Source organism: Anolis sagrei, chromosome 5, assembly GCF_037176765.1.
Source record: "Anolis sagrei isolate rAnoSag1 chromosome 5, rAnoSag1.mat, whole genome shotgun sequence".
Taxonomy (NCBI): domain Eukaryota; kingdom Metazoa; phylum Chordata; class Lepidosauria; order Squamata; family Dactyloidae; genus Anolis; species Anolis sagrei.
The window spans coordinates 24,285,484-24,303,123 of NC_090025.1; the positions used below are offsets into that span (position 1 = coordinate 24,285,484).

Below are 17,640 nucleotides of genomic sequence, written 5' to 3' on the forward strand. Positions count from 1 at the left end.
TGTTCAAGATGTGTTAGAACTAGTGAAATGTTCAGATTGCACATGAAGGAATTGAAGTATGAATGTCAATGCTTGGAACCATGGGAATAACCATATTATGATTGTAATCATGAATATGAAAGGCCTTCGGCTGTGGAATCATTGTAGCCTTATGTGAATGGAGCTGTTGGTATTCATTGTTCCAGGACCCAATCCCCATGGTTGCCAAAAGTCTGTGGAGGCTCAAGTTATATTATATACAACAGTGACATGAAATTGAATCCCTTATAGAAAATGGCAATACTCAAGGTTTGATTTTTGATTTTTTTGTCATCGTTTCCCCACCAAAGTTGTTAATGCTTGAATCAGTGGATTCAGAATCAGTAGATACGGAGGGCTTAACTGTATGCCAAAATTGGAAATATCCCATCCACCTTCACTTTCTTTGCTGCTTTGGAATAGAAGTCTGTCCAGTTAAGATTTCTGCAAAATGACAGCACCACTAAAATCTGGCTAGAAAACTTACATTTGAGGCAAACCTCACCCTCAAGCCTTATAGCAAGACTTTGCGGAACTACTGGTGTAAGAATAAGCATAAAATATTCTATGTTGATATCTTCTTCTTCTGGTGTGAGAGAATTGGCTGTCTACCAAGACACTGACCAGGGGACACCCAAATGTGTTACAATCCTGTGGGAAGGCTCTCTCAAAAAAGTACACACTATCCCAGGGCAACCATATTACGGCGTTTCCTTGGCAGTATTTGTTCAGAGGTGGTTCATTCTTTTCTTTCTCTGAGGCTGAGAGACTATAGTTCCCACCAAGATCACCTAGGGCTTCATGGCCAAGTGGGACTTTGAACAGTGATCTTCCAGTTTACCGGCCCAACACTTAATCACCATGCTGATTCTCAGTACACTATTTGAGGAACTGTAAAAACTTGAGGATAATTACATTTCAATTCAGGTCTTATTAAGAACATGCAAACTAGAGTGATTCATATTAGTATGAGAATTAAATCATCCCTAGTCTGACCTCCTAAATTTATAGCACCAGTGAAATCATCCTCTGACTGTATATAGTTTATACTTCAGAGGCTCAGGGGCTATACTTAGAAGAGACTGGCTGCTGATGCATAGCAAATCTGTCACCAATCAGTTTCCATAATTTTCAAAATTAGAGGATCTTAAGAGTTCAAGAATTGTTTGGAAAGCGAAAGCCATACTGAACTTTGCAACATGGAACTAGCACATGTCCATTTTCTATATTGAGGACTACAGAGACCAATGGATCGACAGACAGACAGACAGACACAGACAGAAAGAGGCATTTGCACACAGAGATAGTGTTGTCATTATCATAAAGTACAAATTTCCTCTGTAAATCAATGGACCAGGCAATCTGAAACAATTCTCTGTAGCAGAAGTATAATTAGCTTTCCTGTCCCACTTCATTTAGCAATGAAGTTGATAAAGGTGGATATAATCATTGGAATGCTATTCTGTCATACTAACTCAGTCATCATGATAAGATCTAAAGCAAAGCCACATGATACGGCATTGGAAGCAATTGGGACATCCTGAACAATGTTGCTAAATTGTTTTCCAACCTCAAAATAAATAAAAATAGAATGGCAGGATCCTTATCAGGAGCTAAGACTTTAGTGTGATTAATTCCACCATTTAGCCATAGTTTATTTAAGTGTTAGAGATAAGAGCTAGCTCACTTGTCTCCATGACTCCATTAATAATCTGAGCAGGTTTCATTTAGCATAATATTACTGAAGGCTCTGTTCTATCAGTTACTAACTCTATGACAATCTATTCTCCACTGAATGGAAACAAAAACAAAGCAGCTTTGTTGTAGGAAGCAAAAAATTATTATCCCCTTACCCTCTTTTAACCAGAGAACTCAGTAGTTTCTCTGTCAGTGCTGTAGGAAACCAATAGATCTATCTTGCCAGCCAGGGAGGTCTTTGTCCTTCTGCATTATTTAAGAAATTGTATTTATAAATATTATGAAAATTGGCTAGGGAGTATGGTGCTCTTTAAAAATTCTTTGTGATATCACACACTCAAAACAAATATAAATTTTATTTTTACAAAAAAAATCTTCTTGCTGAATATTCACCTATTTTCTAATGAACTTTAAATCCATTATGCTACCATTTGATAGATACAAATTATGTTCATGCAGCTAAAACTCCAATTTTCATGCCAAATTTCACCTTACCTCCTAAATTCTATGCACCAAGAGAACCCGGGCTACCGAGTGATACATATATTCATTAAGCAAAATAAAATAAATTACTGATGAAGTACTTTGGCCACATAATGAGAAGACAGGAAGCTTGGAGAAGATAATGATGCTGGGGAAAATGGAAGGAAAAAGGAAGAGGAGCCAATCAAATTCAAGATGGATGAATGGTTGGTATCCATGAAGTGACTGGCTTAACCTTGAAATAGCTGTTGGTGGTGACGGCCAACAGGGAGCTCTGGCATGGGCTGGTCCGTGAGGTCATGAAGAGTCGGAAGCGACTGACCAAATAAACAACAATAAACTGGTCTATTCTGAGGTTACTATTTCCAATGGAATGGAAAGCTATTAATGTCTGTTCTTTGGGCTAGGGATATATTACAAAAGGAAGAGCTTGTCTTCTGATGAGAGATCTAGAAAACCACATTGCAGGCAAGTTACAGTATGCATACGGTTATGAATGAAGCTTGTTGGCCAACGCCTTTCCTGATGATTTATTATAGTAAGATTTCTGTGAAACACTGATTACTCAGTGTTGCTGGTTGTCTTGCCCAGTTCACTGAACAATAGATTATACTATTTATAATGGAGCTCCAGTTTATACACAACAATCTGCTTTCTAACTCTCTTCTTAATAACTGTATTTCTGTAAGGGCTTGTGGAGACATGTCAAATGGTACAGGGCTCCTGCAAAGGCTAGCAATGCCCATTAAATGATCTGGGTCCCTCTCTTCACTTAGGACCTTATCACATAGAGGAGGTCCAGCATTGAAATTCACCAGCCTCTGTGGTGAATTGGGGCAGCAGTGGGAAAATCCTGGTGCCCTAGATGGCAGTTGACAATAATAATAATAATAATAATAATAATAATAATAATAATAATAATCAACTTTATTTGTACCCCGCTACCATCTCCCCAAAGGACTCAATGCGGCTTACATGAGGCCAAGCCCAAAATACATCAAACACAACATCAATAAACAATCAATAAAATACAAATCATATAAATCACATGAACAAAAAATAATAAACAATCAATAGTGACATAGAAACATTTTAAAAATGGCCGGGCCAAATGTAATAGATTAAAATTGAAAATATGCTGATGTGAACAAAGTAAAATATAACTGGGATAGGATTTTTCAGAGAGAAATGAGGGAACGCAGTCAATCTAAGTCAGTATTAAAGTGCATTATGAGGGCATGTTGCTGGGAAGGCACACTGAAACATCCACATTTTCAGGCTCCTCCTAAAGACTGTGAACTTTGGGGCATGTCTAATGTCCCTGGGAAGTGAGTTTCAGAGTTGGGGGGCCACCACTAGAAGGCCCTCTCCCTCGTCCCCACCAATCACGCCTGCGAAGGAGGTGGGAGTTTGAGCAGGGCCTCTCCAAATGATCAAAGAGATTGTGTGGGTTCGTACAAAGAAATGCAGTCACAGAGGTAGGCGGGTCCCAAACCGTTTAGGGCTTTGTAGGTAAGAACCTGCACCTTGAATTGGGACTGGAAAATGAACGGCAGCCAGTGGAGCTCCTTAAACAGGAGGGTTGACCACTCTCTGTAAGAAGCACCAGTTAGCAACCTGGCTGCCACCCATTGTACCAATTGAAATTTCCGGGCCATTTTCAAGGGCAGCCCCACGTAGAGTGCATTACAGTAATCCAATCTAGAGGTGACTAAGGCATGGACCACCCTAGCCAGATCCGACTTCACGAGGTACGGTTGCAGCTGGCGCATGAATCTTAATTGTGCGAAAGCCCTCCCGGCCACCACCGATGCCTGAGCTTCAAACGTAAGTAATGAATCCAGGAGGACACCCAGACTAAGGACCTGAGACTTCAGGGGGAGTGCAACCCCGTCCAGCACAGGTTGCCACCCTATACCCCGATCTGGCTTATGATCGACCAGGAGGACCTCTGTCTTGTCGGGATTGATCTTCAGCTTGTTCCTCCTCATCCAGACAGCCACAGTGGCCAGGCACTCATCCAGTACATGAGGGACTTCCTTGGAGTTAGGTGGAAAGGAGTCGTAGAGTTGCACATCATCTGCATAGAGATGGCACCCAACTCCAAAACTCCAGGTGACCTCTCCCAGCAGTTTCATGTAGATGTTGAAAAGCATGGGAGACAGAATGGAACCTTGCAGGACCCCACAGGTCAAAGGCCAGGGGTCCCCCAGCTTCACCATCTGGGAGTGACCCTCCAGGAAGGACCGGAGCCATGACAGAACCGTGATTCCAAGGCCCATCCCGGAGAGTCGTCCCAGAAGGATACCATGATTGATGGTATCGAAAGCCACTGAGATATCCAAGAGAACCAGCAGGGTCACACTCCCCCTGTCCAACTCCTACGGAGGTAATCCACCAAGGCAACCAAAGCCGTCTCAGTACTGTGACCAGGCCTGAAACCAGACTGTGACTGGTCCAGGTAGTTGATCTCATCGAGGAAAACTTGGAGCTGAAAGGTGACCACCTGCTCCAGCGTCGCCACAGAGTTTAATCCTGTGGTAGGAGTGCAGCATCCTACCATGCTGCCATCCCAGTTCACCGATGGAGCCCCACCAGAAGCCAGCCTACATCATTTGGTGGGCAGTGTGGGGTTCCATGAGTTAACAGGGGCAGAAGAATCCTGGGGTGCTTTTTTTCCACATGTGATGAGGTCGCCACATCAGTATTGCATTCTGGGCACTTGCTCTCAATTGGAGCTGAGCAGTGAATTTGTTCCCATACAAACAGAATGGGCAAAATTATTCTGTATGCCAGATTTCAGAACTGGATCTGAACAGACACAACTATACTATACTATATAAATTCAAACATCAGATCAATTCCATTTTTTTCAGTTATTTTCTTTAGAAATCTTGGTTTCAGTAGCAAAGTATCATGTTTTGAACTGTAGTGAGTGACCTTGGATGCCAAGAAAGGTACAGCTGAAGTATTTTATATAAAATAAAATTTACTTTCTGTAGATGTTTTGAGAAGTGTGACATGTCTACAAAGCATAAAGGCCACATGGCTGGCAAGTAGCATGAATATTTCACGCCAGTATATGCATCTTTAGAATATGTTGTAGGTCTTGATATTTCTGTAAGTAAGCAGACCTTGATTAAACAGGGCGAACAAACCATGCCTTCCATGATGTAGATTAGACTGAGCAACAAGATGTTAAAAAGATCCTTCAGTCTCTCATTATGGAATGCTATTCAATAATACACTATCACTCCTAAAGCACTACAAGTACGTAAGCCTCCATTATGCATTTGCCACAAAACAAGATGAATAACTCTGGAAGATACACATCAGTCAGCGCTAAATATCCCCATGTCAAGCTAAGCCCCATTTCCATCCTTCATGTCCTCTCAGTAAACAGGCTGTTAGGCAGCACATTCTTCTTTGGGAATTGTAAGCTCATGTAATACATATAAAGAATCAAGCTACCTCTAAGATTTACATGAGGAAGAGGAGATAAAGAGCAGAAAGAATTGCTATCATAGAAAACTCTCTTTTCTCATTTGAATTTTACAATTAAAAGCATGTTCTAAGCGAGAATTTTATTCATGACTCAAATGAACATTTGGAAAAGGACACTGGAAGACTTGTAATCCTAGTTATGAATCTTGTGTAGACAAAGAAGGGCATGGTAGGTGAAGGAAACCTGCTTCCCACATGTCTCAATCAGCTCAGACAAGCTCCACGACCTCAACATTGACCTATGTATAAAGCAGACTGCATTCTCATGACATACAGAAATTCTAACATCACCCTAACTACAGAGATCAATTTACTTCACTGCTACTTGTCCAAAAATCAAGTGAGAAGAGTTCACTCATGGTTGTTTGTGTTATCAAAAATATTAATCTTTACCTTATATTGATACTTTTTAGAAATTTGAAAGGCTGGAGCCTAAACACGGTTTGCAGACTGCAAAAGGTACACGCCTCTGAAGGTTAGCACAAGGCTGACACTCAGAAAGACTGCAGAGCTATTCTGTGAACTCCTGCCAGAACTGTGGCAACCACTGCCAACTACTGAGTTTGATAGCTTGTTTTACTCTGACAGCCAGCTAAAGGAGTCTAGTAAAAGCTACCTTTCTTAGGTATTACGTATCACCTATCGTTTGGCAGTCAGAAGTGTTAAAACCTATTAACATGATGCATTCTCCTTGAATGAATGTATTCATTTGTTTTAAAATGATGTCACAGGTTTAAGTGTATTCCCTCTGACTGTGAATTTAACCAAGTACTCAGTCCCCTTTTATGAAAGACAAACATAAATGGTTTTGGTATCCTATAAACAAACTATATTTATGTTGCATATAGGAAAAAAAGAATGTAATCCTAGTGGAAATCAACATTTCTTTAGTGCTAGCAATGTACAAAGAATGGGATCCAAAAAATGGGAGAAGTGGAGAAATTTACATGTAGAATGGGAGGCTTTGTTTTTTGCTGCCCCACACACCAAAGTAGAATTTTTCCATAGAAAGTTGGAAATACGGTAACACTGGTTATAGATTAATAGAAAATGTTGTGCTTCAACTAAAGTATTGCTCTTGTACAACCAATGAAAGTACTGAGACAGAGAAATCTCTGGCCCATCCCCTGTTCGGATATCAGCCAATGCCTTAAATCAAGAAATAGTTTCCTAAGATCTACAGAGATAGTCACAGGATCACCTCAGAAAGCGAGAATCCAAAAGTGGCAGGCTAAAACCCAGAATCTCTATCAGTGACTGATACCAAATGAGAGACTCCCTCCTGGGCACACAGAAGACTGGGCAACTTGGAAGGCACTGAACCATGAGATGCAGAGCCCACCTTAAGAAATGGGGCCACAAAGTGGAGTCTACGACATGTGAGTGTGGAGAATAAAAAAACACAGACCACCTATTACAATGCAGTTTGAGCCCTGCCACATGCACAATGGAGGACCTTCTTATACCAACACCAGAGGCACTCCAAGTAGCCAGCTACTGATCAAAGGACATCTAGTATAATGCCAAGTTCATAAATTTTGTGTTTTTTAAAAATACATTAAAACTGTACCCTTGGTCTGCTTCTGATATGATAAATAAATAAAATAACCAAAGAAAAAATGTAAAGCAAGAAGGAGTACTGATGTGTGTGCATCCCCCCCCCCCCCCCCCAATTCTCACTATAAGACAGACTGTAGCAGTCTGGAAAAACAAAATTTTGCCACTCTCTTTGCCAGTTCCTCAAGCAAACTTGGAAACCTACAGAATCCCCCAAAGTGAGAATGAATATTTCTCTGTCTAACAAGCTTTTGTGTGGCTGACTTTGAGTTCTGCCCTTGAACTCCACTTATATGCTGAGTGCCAGCTTCGGCGCTCTCAGCACCTGCACAGTGGTCCACTTTGCTGTCACATCCTAATTAAAAAATCATTGCTCTCAGTAATGTTTACTGCCATGAAGGAAACTGAACCACGAGGCAAATTGAGGTAGGGCAGAGCCAAAGGAAAATAATTTAGCCTAGCCTTCGTGCTGTCAGCCAGAGTCTGGAAGAAAATATATGAAGGCATTCTAAAAGAGAAAGAGAAAAATATCTTATTTCTGTATTGATTGTGAAATGAAATTACCCCCCACAATCACATACATGCATAAGCCTGATTTTCTTCAGAGCTACAAAACAAATTCTGGAATGATTTCACCTTCCTGTTGACTATTTACTCCTGTGACCAATCAACACCTATTTAGTCCTGTGATCGATATTTATATTAAAATCTGGACCCAACCAATGAAATATGAAGTCAAATGGAAAGGAATGTCTTCCGTAGGCTCCTTCCCATTATTTCCCAACACACTCTGCCTTCTGCCTTGTCTGCCGGAGCTCTTTGATGCCATTAACGTTTAGCTGGGTCTACCACCCCAGTGCAGAACTGTCCCCCAAGTGAAAACCCCAGTGATCTGGGATGGAAACAAGGCTTCAATTTACCAAGTCCATTATCACCCTGGACGTGTAGAATGATAATGGAAGTGACAGAGGTGCAGCTGAAAATTGGCTTTTAATATTTTATGTGATAAAGCGGGGGACTAGAAATCTCACACTGCTCTACAGGGGAAAATGGGGGTGGCATACATCTCTCTATTTTGGATTTGTTCTCTCTTCCATAGGTATCTTTGAATGTAACTACTTCAAAAACAAAATTTAAAAGATGGCATCAAAATAGAGCTTTTTATTACTTCCCTTTCAGGAGTTTTAAAAGAAAATAATGGAATGAAATAACCCTGCAACACAACCGAAGCATTATCATCCCGGTGTGTGGCACTGCTGTAAAGATGGAAAGGAATATACTGAAAACACACGTGCCACAATGTTCCCATATTTCTATTTGTGTGTTCAATCTGGAGACAGGCTAGAATGTTTGCCCTGAAGCAGCAATTTCAAATTGCTTTCATTAAAACAATCCTTCCCCCCTCGTTCTGTTGTTGTATGTTTCCTACCTGTTCCATTTCATCTTGGTGATATAATGCTTGCAAATTAAACCTTTATAACAAGACAAAAAGCACTCCCCGAAAAACTATTAATCAAGGTTGTCAGGCATCTGTTGCTATGTAATGGGGAAGAGAAAACAACAATTTAAAAATTAAAATGCTTTTTGTATTCCTTTTAAGTGATTGCTTATGCTTACACAAACAGAAAATCAGCTGTCTGGCCCTCTGCCTAGCCTTTGCCCACAGACTTGTGCATCACTCTTCTACTTACTTCAAGGAATCACATGATTTCTTGCATTTGTTTCACATTCTTCCATCTGCTATCTCACCAGGGCACTGAGAGGGATATGTGACCTTCATAATGTGTTTTTACTACTTTCTTATCTTTCCTTTGTACAACAGCTTTTCTAACAACTTACTTGGGAAAGATAAAAAAGGTTCCGTTGAAACCTATTTTGGTTTTAGTGTCTGACCCTGAATACTGGGTTATTATCTCTCTAGTGCTTTTCTTTGCTCAAGGTATATTCACAACATTTGAATTCTAGGATATCTTGATTTGTTCAGAGAACATGAGTTCATTATGGTTGGTTCAAAGATTTTGAGAGAGAGAGAGAAAACCCATTTGTAACATGGAAGGTAATGCTGCCTTTGTGGTCAGCCATGTTTGTTTTTAATAGAAGTAAGCAGCTCTGTTATAGGATAATGGAAGAGACAACACTTTTTCAACAGCATCTGTCCTGTTAGTAGGGTTGCCTCCACCTCCTTGCATCAGGTGTCATATAAAATTTCAGCAAAGTCCAATATCTGCCACATTGTGAAGAAAGCACCACTTTTCTCCTTTAGAATCTCTTCTCCATTAACATGCAGCACTGAAATGTAATAACTGTCAAAGTTTCAATGATAAATATGTTCCATGGTTCATACACTGCAAGTCAAATTGCTATACTTGATCTAGGTTTTTAAGGTGGGCGCAATTAGCTCCTCGAAGAATTACAATTTTGAAAGTTCACTGGGTTGGATTATGCCTGCTGCATTTAACATGTGACAGTCTCCTTGCCAACAAAATAAAATGAAATGAAATAACATAAAATAATTCTTTGAATTTGTAATGCTTACCAAGATTGTTTCAAGGTCACTGGGAAGCTACACAGTTATTCAGACATGAAATTTGTTCTCAGGTGGTGTAGGAAGGATGTGCAGATACTGAGGAATGCTTTTGCTAGGTTTAACATTGTAGATGACTCTATGATTGACAGTGCAATCCAATATACAGCAGAGGAATTCCATAATGTGGACATTCTACATCTGTTGCCATTTTCCCACTAGTCTTTACTATCCTCAAGCAATGGGGACAGGGTGGGGGCAGTGAAAGCCGCATGAGACACAGTTATTCAGTTTTTAACCATAGAGGTAACTTGTTATCATGCATTGTCATATTTCTTAGAGAAAGGGTTCCTCTCAAAATGCTGCACTGTAACATCCCAGGCCAAAGCAATGCCAAATCCCAAGCTGAAGTTCGAATGTTTCAATGCCTCAAACATTAAAGGAAGACCTGTGGTCTCCCCCAATTCATTCCCAACCAAATGGATAAGAGAGTTAAGAAGATAAAATCCAGCCCCCTTTATCCAATCCAATTCACTAAATGCAAAGAAAATATCTTTTCTCATGAAACAAACAGGGAAAATGAGTAAAAAAAAAAAAGAATCATGATCATATTGGAACAAAGGAAACCATTCCCTTATAGGTGAGAGATAAAACAAAGATCAGCTTGTTGGAAGCAGTGGAAGAGCAATGTGAACTGTTACAAACCAAAATCAAAACTACTGGGGGGGGGGAGGGGAGAAGAGCATTTCCTCATCATTACAGTGAGCTTGAAATCTGACCCCACAAGATAGCCCATAAGACAGGTAACTTCAAACTGTGGTTTTCAAGCTGTTTGAACCTTCAGCTCCCTGAATTCCTAACCATTGAACAACCTGGCTAGGGCTTCTGGGAGTTCAAGGCCAAAAAAGTTGGAGGGCCACAGTTTGAGGATGTCTGCCATAAGGCATTGCCAACTGGGAAAAGAAAACCCTGCTGGCAGAGTATGCCTGAGGAAAAGTTGAAAGAGAAAACAATGGTGGGAAGCTGACCCCCCCCCCCCCCCATTAAAAAACAGCAGCAGTGACAACAGAAGCCCAACTAACATCAGACAAAGGGCTGACCAAAATGTAAAAGAAAAAAGGGAGAAAGACTTTATATATACTAATTATATTTTGAGCACCAAAGGAAGCTGGGGCTGCCATGGAATAACACATGGCAGTCACCCATTGGCACACATCAAAGGGGCCTCTCTTCTCCCTCCTGGGTAACATAATGTTTCCTGTTTAGTTGGAGAATGGAGGGGAGAAATATCACATCAAATTTGTTGCCGAAAAGACATAGCAGACTTCCTCTTCCTGAGAAGGTACAAAATGTACGACTATTCAAGTAGTACCTGAAAGCATCTAGTAAAACTGTACGCATGATACTGCCAACCTCCTTAGTTCCAGTGGATGAGTAATTTGGAAGCATTTTAGATTCAGAAATAAATGGCTGGTTAATCTTAACTACCAGATGTTCCAGTATTGTTAATTTTTTTAATGAAAGAAACAAAATATGTGGATGTTGTCATCTGAGTTTTTAGTCCCCGGTTTATCCTTAGCTTTATCTGAATGGGAGCTATGAGTTTCCTCCTTGGTGTTCTTTTCAAGCTTTCTGATTGATATCCCTTTAAAAACTTCCATGACATTGGGTCTTTTTTTATTCTGCCAGAAGCTGTGTACTGGCTGGCACTGAGAACAGTTTGTGTGGAATGGAAAACAGAAGAGATGGGGAATATATGGAAAGGTATATTTTTAAAAGTGGATGAATTTTGAACTTTTATTGGAATGGATTTTCCTTTGAGTCCTAACACATTACATTCATACATCTCTGACAGGCACAATTGGTGCTTGTCAGAATGCACGTATGGTGTTCCTTCACTTGAATAAACTGCTTCATCCATCCTAATGGAAATGCATATGTATGCACACATTTTTTCTGAGTAAGCAGATTTGTTTTGCTCTACTAGAATGAAAGGGGGGGGGGACCCATACCAGTAGTCGGTAGACACATCACAATACTTGTGTTGATTTAGATGGAAGGAAGTAACTTCAAAATTACATTCAAATCATTTCAGTAAGTGGAATCCACATTACCCTTTTACCAAAGGAAAGCAACTTTACATTCATCAAAGCCCATTGGAGGTAGTTATGTATTGGAGAAAGGAGGTGGTATTTAGCTATGGTAATTCATCCAAATCTTCCAGTACTGTTCCTCAAGATTGACCTAAGGCATTTTGGTGCTGAAACAAGGGACAAGATAGTTGCCTTCTCTCTTTGTATGATTTTGCTTTCAGTGTCTTCTCTTCTCTCTCCATTTGTCTTCTCCCCTACATAACAGCTCTGTCCTTCACGAGAGACTGGGAAATTCTAAATAAATGGCCAAGTGGATACTCTTGCCCCCAACCCCAACCAACATTAGAGGCAGTTACTTATGTTGGGAAATCCCACCAGCACAGAAATACTGCTTCTTGCCATTGTGCATGATCCCCATTTGGAAGATGTGACCTTCACTTGATTATTGCATGAGTAGAGGGAATGTCAAACTAGTAAGGTAAATTTTGCAGGAAGTTTAACTCAACAGGTCTTGGTCTTATGTGATGAAAGTATATGTTATAGAAACATCATCAACAATCATTCCTGAAAACACATCTCTTTTCTGGCAAAACAAAAAATGAACATTTGTTTAAATTCAACTTGTTTTTAAGCATTATAGCCAAGTTGAAGTGAATATCCAAAAATTACATGCTTTCTGTGGAACAGACCCACAGGGAAGGTGAAATGCTACATTCTCCCTCTGCAGCAAGTATATAAAAAGTGAGCTGCCATGAAAATGCAGTTCTTTGACATAGCACAGAAATACAACTCTCTAGCCCATTCTACAAACATCAGTGAGGTCAATAACATTTGGAGACTTCTTTTAAAGCTGCAAAAACATCATGCATATTCTTTCTGTGTAAAGGGAAGGGATGAGAAAATGACTAGATTAAAGTCAGAGGGCAATTTTTTTACGCTCGTCTTTTTTGCTCATTAGTTATATTTTCAAAACCAGTTAAGGATACACTGTTTTGCCAGATGCGCATTACCAAAGTCCCTTGGTGCTTGCTGGGTTTTTTTAAAAGATATGTTATATGAATGCATGGGAGCATTCATCATATATATTGTACATTTTTTTTAAAAAAAATCTGGAGCCATCCATGTTCAAGCCTGAGAAAACACAAGTCTCTCTCCTTGGACTTAGTCTGTACTTTTCAAAGGCAGATTTGTATTTCGTGGAAGGTGCCCCTCCCCCATATTTTTTTGCTAAATCTTATCAGACAGACAGCTTCTGCTATCAAAGAAATGCTGTTGCAATATCCACAATCCTCATCACCCCTGTCACTCTTCATTTGGGTGCGAGAGGCAGATGAGATTCCTCTCTCATGGCAACTGAAGGAGGGAACAAGCAAGCTAGAAGAAAACTGCCTAGAGGAATCTTTGGCCTGCACACACATTTCCAATTCACCTGCATTTAATGTTGTTAATATTTTAGCAGCTGTGGTAGCAGGGTCAAACTGAAATCTTGTTCTCTCTGTGTCATTCTGAAATACCAGCCATAGATTTTCAGTTGCATTTTTCTACTTTGCATCTGTCCTTTTAAAATAATAATAAATGAACCTCTAAACAAACACAAGAATAAATGAGAGTGTACATAAAGAGCCTTAGTCTTCAATCTTACTAATTTCAATGAAAATTTTGCATTACAAATTAAATACGATTCTTTACAGTATTTTTGCTTTCAGATATGGCCTTCAGACTTTTTTTCCAAGAAAAAGTGGGTTGCCTTTACCCTACTTATCATACAATAGAAAAAACTCACAATAAGGGAGACATAGTTTTAAAAGGGAATTTTCATGGATGTTTGAAAATCCTATGTGCCTGCTTTTGCAGAGGGCCTTTGTTTGCAAAAATGCTGATTTGTAGAGAAAGAGCTGCCAAGGACTACTTTGGACAGAAAGTATTCCCTAATACTCTCTTAATTTCCTAGCCGCTTGAAGTACCGACTTATAGTTACTTTCCAACTGTGTGTTCATGGCCCGAGAACAATAAGCTATAGCTGTGTCATTGTTAAGATCCCACGTGTGCCTTCATGCCTGTCAGTCATAAAGAGCCAATGGATATCTGTATAGGCTTAGACCAATGAGATAAGTGATTATTGCAGACCAATGAGAATGTGTTCTCAGTTTTCTGTGAAAGTGATAAAAAAGCCTTGGAACCGCATTCCAAGTTGCGGCAAAGCTTTTTCATGCACTTCTGTATGCATCTTGCAATTATTGCTAGGCCCTCAATAAATCCTTTGTAGAAAGAACCCACCTTATGGCTTCCTCCCTGTGCTGCTGCCTGGGCCTTTGAGAGAAATCCTAAGCTTTTGCATTTGGAGTGCTGGTGAGCCCGTGCCCCTACATCTGTGCCCCTTCAAGACAAGAAACCTGGAACTAGGGTGCATCTATATTGTATAATCAATGTAGTGTGGTACCACTTTAACTGCCATCAATCAATGATATGGTATCATGAGAGCTGTAATTTTGCAAGATCTTTAGTCTTTTTTGACAAAGAGTTCTGGTGTTTTATCAAACTCCTTATGGAGAGAAAAAGCAGGGTATAAATAATCATAATGACAATCACAACAATAATACACATCCCAGAATTCCTTAGAATTGAGCCATGGCAGTTAAATTGATGTGAAACTGCATTCATTCTACAGTGTAGATACCCTAAGACTGTATTAAAATTGATATAAGAGGATGGGATTCATTCTATACAGTTTTTAAAGTATGTTCCAAAAAACTTTGGAGTTCCTTGGATATCAGCATGGCACATTAGGAATGGTAGAAAATGACTGCTTGCTAGACCACTCAGCCATCATTTATCATCCTTCTCTGCAATGTACAGCTTCAAATGAGCAATGGAAATGGTCCAGGAATGGTCAATTGATGCAAGCTAACATGCAAAGAAGGCCTGGTCTATGGGGCCAGTGACCCTACACCACAGTTCTTTATCCAGATCCCAGTAAATTTTTCTGCAAACATGTAAAAGAAAATCCATAGCTTATTTTCTACTTTATAAAGGATTGTACATATCTGCATAGAAGTAACTACTCTAGTAACTTGCATTTAAACAAGGAAATGTTCTTACATACTTCCACATTACAACAGAGAAGTATTGTATATGTGTTTAATCAACAATCTTATATTCACCAGGAAGCAACTGAACTCAGTAAAGATGTGTAGAAAAGGTTACTGGATCTTGTCATTCTTTTCCTTTTAAAAGTGTGAAACAAAAATTACTTATTCCTCATTGCACACACACTGCTGAAATGAATATTCTACTTCCTAGGCCTTCTCCTGTCATATTCTCATCAATGGAAAGGTATACACGAAGGTCAGTCATACCACAAAGTTTCCACCCCTGCTTTACTATGGCAAGACAAGGGCAGAAATGAACTCTTCAGTGATCATGGGGAAACATTTCAGTCTGTTTTATAAGACTGAGCATAAGAAAGCAATGACAACATACTAAATCTAATGTTATTCCTAAGCAGAGTAGACTTACTGAAATTAATAGAATGCATTAGTCAACCATTACATCACTTCAATTGATTTCAGTAGTTCTATAATTGGGACAAACATTGACATTAGCACAAGAAGTGCTCTATATTCTGTTATTGTTCATTTAGTCTTGAATATTGTTACTATGTTTCTGCAGGCACATACAAATGCTTTTAAAGTCCTCATAATCTTCCAGTTACTAGGTCTCCCACTCACAACTCCATACCCTCCTTACAAAATCAGTGAAAATGGTACTCCTAAGTTTGTCATATTTAATTCTACATATTCCCTTAAAGCTGATTCAGTAGGACAGCCAACATCTATGAGGTAATTAAAAGATTTAGGCCATGTCCACACCATCAGCTTGATCCGTAAGTAGTGCAAAGCATTATGATCCAGACTGACTCTGGATTGACTGTGAGTACAGGCACATGCACATGCACCGGGCTGAACCATCAGTGCCTGGATTGGTATCCAGATGAACCGTGTGCTGTTGCGCGCTGGGCCTATGACAATGTCTGTTTACAGGACGTGCTTTCTGTATGCCCAATGGGACGCCGGGGTGCCTCAGCTAAAGGGTCCCATAGGTTTCCCAACACAAAGTTCTGTAGAGGCTCAAAATAAGTCCAACAAAGTTCTTTATTAAGGCTTAAATCTTCAAACAAATGAATAAAATGCCATATAATCTTGAAAAACTGGTAGCTTTCTCGATCTGCCGACAAAGGACAGGCAACTGCTTGATAAACTGTTCCTATCTTCTTTAGGGAAACCTTCCAACCAGGCATGTAGCTGGGGGGGGGGGGGGGCTTGAGGGGCTTCAGCCCCCCCCCCCCAAATTCTCATGGTGGTTTGCAAAAAGGCCTTACTGGTGCATTATTTAAACTGTTATGTTTATTCATATCATGATCTGATCACCATACTCAATATATCCCATATGCATGGGGGTATTGGGGTAATGATACAAAAGGTTTGCTAGGCTAGACCCTCTTTCACTCAGACTCAGCCCCCCCCCCCAAAACTCAGCCCCCCCAAACCCCCCCTGAAAAAAATTCACCCCCCCCCCCCCCCCGAAACGAAATCCTGGCTACGGGCCTGCTTCCAACCCCTCCTTGGGCAATCTTTCTTTACCCTGCTGGTGTGAGGCCCCAACTCCTGGATCCAAGCTGTGTTATGAATAGCCCGAGTGGTCCCTTACCAGGCAATGGTTGCTGCAGATCTGCCAAGCTGGTGTCCTTTTAGTTTCTCCATGAAGGCTGTAGGAACTATTTCTTTTGCCCAGCAAAGGCTGGTTGCATTCCTCCAGCAAAGCTGTGGAACTGTCACTTTACTCCCCAGCAAAGCTGTAGAGGTTTTCCTTTTCCCCCAGCAAAAGCTGGCTGTAGATCTATTTCTTTAACCCCAGCAGAACTGTAAGAAGTGAAGCTTTTTACAGGTGGGACAGAGAAAAGCCCACCTACTGTAAGGCTCCAAACTGTGAGACTAAACTAAAAGTTCCCTTTTCCCTCCAAACCTGGGGAAAGGGGCAGATCTAAAGGCTCTAATGATGATTGATAGGTTGTTGGCCCTATAATTGCAACCTGGGGAAAGCTACCCAATTGCAAAATGGAAGGCCCAAATGAATTCAAACGAACTAACAGTGCAAGAAAAGAAATTCAAATCTCCTGGTACAGCCGTGCCAGCACAAACTGAGATTGCATTGGTGCCACTGGGCAGTCTTTTTGTCCATGTATTGTCATGATTGCTCCTTACGGGTCACAGGGCTCATGTGAGATTCTGTGTGTTGCCTGTCACATCTGCTGAGGCTCTAATAGGGCACCCATCTAATCAACAAGGAGTGGGCATAGGTGACACATCTTTCTTGATGATCATGCAAGCACCCCATTCTGAGCTCAACAGATGGGACCATGAAGGCAGTTATGCGATGGGTTCTCCATAACCAGCAAAGACCATGGTAGTGACATGAGGGTAACCAATCCCTTCTCTGCTCCGCTCTGCTGGAAAAGAGTGATGTGCATTTGCAAAGGATCAGCCACAAACGGACCTGACCTAGCTGTTCATATGGCCACAATATCCAAGGATAACATAGAGCAGGCATGGGCAAACTTCAGCCCTCCCGCAGTTCTAAACAACTAGTAAGCTGGCTGGGATTTCCTGGAGTTGAAGTCCAAAATACCTACAGGGTTGAAGTTTGCCCATGCCTGCCCTAGAGTTTCTTGCAAACCACAGAGCAGGCCTGCACAACCTACAGCCC

General features: G+C 40.6%; 1 protein-coding gene across 5 annotated transcripts in view; it reads right to left on the minus strand.

Annotated features, from left to right (window-relative positions):
• Positions 1–17,640, minus strand: part of UNC5C (unc-5 netrin receptor C) — a 370,394-nt gene that overhangs the window by 234,967 nt on the left and 117,787 nt on the right. The window lies entirely within an intron of this gene.